The sequence below is a fragment of the Triticum dicoccoides genome, chromosome 5B (assembly GCF_002162155.2).
Source record: "Triticum dicoccoides isolate Atlit2015 ecotype Zavitan chromosome 5B, WEW_v2.0, whole genome shotgun sequence".
Taxonomy (NCBI): domain Eukaryota; kingdom Viridiplantae; phylum Streptophyta; class Magnoliopsida; order Poales; family Poaceae; genus Triticum; species Triticum dicoccoides.
Window position 1 is genome coordinate 132,090,177 of NC_041389.1, and position 5,994 is coordinate 132,096,170.

The following is a 5,994-nucleotide window of genomic DNA, read 5'->3' on the forward strand; positions in this document are numbered from 1 at the left end:
GGCCAGCCTCCCCCCCCCCCACGCTCTTGATGGGACGTGACAGTGGGCCGGGCCCGCCACTACCGGGCCTCGGCATGCGGGCGGATCCGCTGCGGCTGAGGTGGGCGGTTGCAATTCCTGTGAGAGTTACTATGCAGTAACTCTGTGCAGTAATCGGGGGGTCGTGGGGTTGTGGGCGCAGTTAATCCCACGTCCCGCCCCCTCGGCTTCATAGCCTGAGGGCTACTACTATGGGGGAGGCAGGGGAGCGGCGGAGCACGCACGCCCTCCTCCCCACTCTTTCTTCCTCCTCTCTCTCTGCTACTGCTGCTCAGTGCCCGCTGTAGCACCGCCGCAGCTCGCCATCGTCGAGCTCCTTCTTCCCACGCAGCTCCGCTCATACACCATGGCGCGCGAGAAGGGTGGAGACTGGGACGGTTCGACGGTGATCGAGGATCACCTCACCTTCCTCCGGGCCACATGCCGGATGCCCAACGCGGCCTTCGTCAAGGTGCGGGTGCCGCTGATGACCCGCAAGTATACGGGATAGTTGTAGCCTCTTTCGATAAGTAAGAGTGTCGAACCCAACAAGGAGCTAAAGGTAGAACAAATACTTTCTCAAGACCTATCGGCCACTGATCCGACTCTACGCACACTTGATGTTCGCTTTACCTACAACAAGTATGAAACTAGAAGTACCTTATAGGTGTTGTTGGATAGGTTTGCAAGATAATAAAGAGCACGTAAATATAAACTAGGGGCTGTTTAGATAAAGATGCAATAAAGTAAGTATTAGTAGAGAGCTTTTTGTTACGAGAAAGTTATTTGTCCAATGCAATCGATAACTAGACCGGTAATCACTATTGCAATTCTATTTGATGGAGAGGCATAAGCTAACATACTTTCTCTTCTTGGATCATATGCACTTATGATTGGAACTCTAGCAAGCATACGCAACTACGAAATATCATTAAGGTAAAACACAACCATAGCATTAAAGTATCAAGTCCCCTTTATCCCATACGCAAAGAACCTACTTACTTGGGTCTGTGCTTCTGTTCACTCACGCCACCCACCATAAGCAAATCATAAACATATTACAAACCCTACAATGGGGATCCCTCACGCTTGTGCGACACGGAGAGCGCCATAGGATAGAACCAATAATAAAACATGTAACTCAAACCAATCACGATCATCAGTTAACCCATAGGACAAACCGGATCTACTCAGACGTCATAGGCTGGCAACACATCATTGGATAATAATATGAAGCATAAAGCACCATGTTCAAGTAGAGGGTACAGCGGGTTGCGGGAGACTGGACCGCTGTAGATAGAAGGGGGGGAGGTGATGGAGATGTTGGTGAAGATGGCGGAGGTGTTGGTGAAGATCGCGGTGATGATGATGGCCCCCGGCAGCGCTCCGGCGCCACCGGAAGCAAGGGGGAGAGAGGCCTCCTTCTTCTTCTTCTTCCTTGACCTCCTCCCTAGATGGGAGAATGGTTTACCCTCTGGTCCTTGGCTCCCATGGCTTGGGAGGGGCGAGAGCCCCTCCGAGATTGGATCTATCTCTCTGTCTTTCTCTATTTCTGTGTTCTCAGATTCTGCCCCTTCACCGTTTCTTTTATATCCAGAGATCCGTAACTCCGATTGGGGTGAATCTTTCGCCCAGATTTTTCTCATAAAATTAGCTTTCTTGCGGCAAAAGAAGAGTGCCAACCGCCTTACGGGTGGCCCACGAGGGTGCCAGGCGCGCCCAGGGGGAGGGCGCGCCCCCCTATCTCGTGGCCACCTCGGGCACTGTTTCGCGTTGATTCTTCCTCCGGAAAATCCCAAATATTCCAAAATAATTCTCCATCCATTTTTATCCTGTTTGGATTCCATTTGATATTGGGTTTCTGCGAAACATAAAACATGCAACAAACAGGAACTGGCACTGGGCACTAGATCAATATGTTAGTCCCAAAAATAGTATAAAAAGTTGCCAAAAGTATATGAAAGTTGAAAAATATTGGCATGGAACAATCAAAAATTATAGATACGACGGAGACGTATCAGCATCCCCAAGCTTAATTCCTGCTCGTCCTCAAGTAGGTAAATGATAAAAAGATAATTTTTGATGTGGAATGCTACCTAGCATAATCTTGATCATATATCTAATCATGGCATGTGTCACATCCCTAGTTTAGCCTTTGCTTGTCCTTGCATGATCATCATGTCTAAATTCTAAGATTTGAATTGAGGGAATTTTCAAAGCCTCAGAAACCTTTTAAAAGTAATCAACATTTAATTCTCATCAAATGAGTCCAAAGAAATGTTCCTGTTACTCTGTGAAAATATTGGTAAGAGGTAAAATTCAAATCAATATTTTTGGAATCACAGAAATATTTATTTTGGGCCTTTGACTTAAACCAATGACATATTTGAGTTGAATTCATTTCTGTTATATAATAAATAAATTTCAAATATTTTTGTAAGTTGCATGTGACCTTGGACTAGTTCCTGAGCTCACATACAATTTACAGAAAGTTAAAAAAATGATTTGATGTTTTAAATCAAATCAAAACCAATTGCAGAAAATAGAAAACATTAATAAATAGAAAACCCAAAGAGAGAGAGAGAGAGAGAGAGAGAGAGAGGACCTACCTGGGGCACTTACCTGGCGGCCCATCTACTCTGGCCCAGCTGACTGGCGCTGCCAGTCGTCGTCTCCACCGCGCCAGAAGGATGCCGAGCGCGTGCTCGCCGTGCGCACACACGTGCCCATGCCACCTCCTGCCTGCTAGCTTGCATGGCACCGCGGACAGACCCGCGACAACCGTCTGGATCACTCTGACCACCCCGCACTCTTCCCCTCGTCTCCCTCTCGCCCTCTCCACCATGGCCAAGACGCCCGCGAGCTCGCTGCCGCCATAGCCGCGGCCACCGCCTCTCCCTCCTCCCCTTGAGTAGTCCAGGAGCTCCGAATCATCGCCGTAGCCCTCTCCGTCGGCTCAGGCGACCAGAAGAGCCCCAACACATCGTCCTCGACCTCATCTTCTTCCTCGGCCATGGGAGATCGCAGCCGGGATTCCACCGCCGTCAAGCCTTCCTCGAGCACGCTGACCCTCTCCCCGTCCTCCCTGCGAGCTACTACGTCTCCCCTCCCTATCCTCTCTCTGCTTTTTGCGCCCCCAGCTAGCTTCACCTCCGTGCCCGAATCTCACCACCGCCGTGTCATGTCGCTGCCGCGGCCAGAGCTGCCTCTGCCAGCTTGTGAGCGTGTCGTCGTTCTCACCGTGCTCCCAGGAGCCGAACGCATGCACCAGCTCCTCCTGCCGTGCTCCCTAACACCGAACCCGAGCTCGCCGAACTTCGGCCGCCGCAAAAGTTGTCGCTGTCATCTATTTAGTCCACTCTGGCGCGAGCTGTTTCCTCCGTTGGATGCGCGAGAATCTCAGCTTTCCGTAGCCGCAAACTGCGTCCAAAACCGAGCCTGGTGGGCGTTTTCCGAAGCCCTCCGCCGCATCTGTCGTCGCCGGCGTCAAACCGCCGGCGAGTTGACCTCGTTTGACCTGGGGTTTGACTCCCCAGGGTCAACAAAAGTGGGGCCAGAGCCATGCTAATTTTAGCTTAGCGCTAATTAACTTTTAGTTAACCCACTAATTCACTGACATGCGGGCCCAGACCCCACTGACACTTTAGTTAGTATTAACTTAACCCTGTTAATTAGTTGTTTCACTGACGTGTGGGTCCCAACCGTCAGGTTTGACCTGGCCGACCCAGTTGACCTGCTGATGTCACACCTATGTCATGCTGACGCAGTTAACCTTTTTCTGGATTTATTTTTATCTAGGAAATTCCAGAAAATAGTGCTAACTTCTAAAAATCATAGAATTAATCTGTATCTCCAAATGCAAAGATTTATATATGAAAATTGATCAGAAAAATCCAATCTATCCATCTGTACTGGTTTCATGCATTTTAGAGCAACCTAACCTTGCTTTTTAGATGAAACAAGTTAATGCACTAATATGACCTCTTATTTTGGGTTTGCATTTGAATCTTTGGTCAAATGAGCTCAAACCAACCTGTTCTAAGTTGCATTAGCCAAAACACATTCATTTTTCCATATCATGATCATGCATCATATTGTGCATTGCATTGATTGTATTTCTTCTCTGTTGCCGGTATGTGTCCCTCTCGGTAGACGATGTTCCGACGTTGTGATCGTTGACACTGATGAAGACTCAATGCTATCTTCAGAAGTGCCAGGCAAGCAAAAACCCCTTGTTCATTCCGATACAATCCCACTCTCTCGCTCCTGCTCTCTTTTACTGCATTAGGACAACAATGATTCATCTATTACTGGTTGCGGTAGTTGAACCCCTTTATCCTCTGCATGACCTATCATTGCCATAGTAAATAGATGAAACCCACTAGCATGAGTAGGAGTTGTTTGAGCCCTGATGTTCCTACTCATTCATGCTTGTTTGTCGTGCCTAATATTGCTTAGAGTTGTGTCAGGTCTGATTCATCGGGGATGAATCGGAGGTGTGTGAACATGTCCTACTATTGAGAGCTAAGTGTGTGAACATGATTTGGTAAAGGTATTAGTGAGAGGCCATGTAGGAGTACATGGTGGGTTGTCTCATTGAAGCCGTCCTCAGGAACTGAGTTCTGTGTTTGTGATCCATGAACAGTTACTACCACTCATTGGGATCCTTAATTGACCCTCTCGGCTTCTTAACCACCCTCGTCCTCTGTCCAGGAGTTGCAAGTAGTTTCTGGTGTTTGTAGTATGCTGGAGGTCGTGGGCAGTGCTGACCCAAGGGGTGGGCTGTGATGCGGTAGGCACGTGGCACGGTGTACCGGGTGCCTGTTTGGTGTCTCGGGAACCCTACTCACATCGTTCGGGGCCGTATGTGGAAACTTCGGCCGGACTCCCTGTGGATGGAACCTGAATAGGCGATAAACCTGGACTAGAGACTTGTGTGTTTAGGTAGGCCACGGCAGACACCCTCGCTGGGCTTCCGCTTGAAGGTTGCCGAGTACATGTCGTGTAAACGGCGGTACGTGGTGAGAGCGTGTGTGAAGAAGTACACTCCTGCAGGGTTAACATCATCTATTCGAATAGCTGTGTCCGCGGTAAAGGACTTCTGGGTTGCCTGTACAGTTCATAGACAAGTGAAAGTGGATACCTTAAAATGCGCAAGATAAGCGTGAGTGCTATGGATGGCGTTCTCGTAGGGAGATGGGAGTGGATCCATAGTGGTGTATTGATATGGTGAATATGTGCACACGTGTGCGCCACCTCAAAAGAGTTACTTGCAGTCGTAGTTTAGGATAGCCATCGAGTCAAAGCTGGCTTGCTGCAGTTAAACCCCACCATCCCCTTGTAGATAATGATGCATATGTAGTTAGTTCTGATGTAAGTCTTGCTGGGTACATTTGTACTCACGTTTGCCTATTTTACGTTTTGCAGAGAGATTTCCATCTCACTAGTAGTTCCGTGTGGACTTCGACGTTTATCTTGTTACCTCAGCTACGATCTTGTGCCCTCGGCAGGATCTGGTAGATAGTCAGGCTTCTCAGCCTTTTTCATTTGTAGATGTCTGTACTTAGACATGTTAAGCTTCCGCTTGTGCTTTGACTTGTATGGTCTGGATGTTGGGTCATGAGACCCATGATTGTAATATCTCGCTCCTCGGAGCCTATTGAATAAATACTTGAGTTGTAGAGTCATGTTGTGATGCCATGTTGTATTTGCACATATCGAGCATATTGTGTGTATGTTATTGAAATGCTTGGTATGTGTGGGATCTGACTATCTAGTTGTTTATCCTTGGTAGCCTCTCTTACCGGGAAATGTCTCCTAGTGCTTCCACTGAGCCTTGGTAGCTTGCTACTACTCCGGAACACTTAGGTTGGCTGGCATGTGTCCTTCTTCGTTCATGTGTCTGTCCCTTCAGGGAAATGTCACGTGGTGTTTACCGGAGTCCTGCTAGCCCAGTTGCTACATCCCGAATTTACT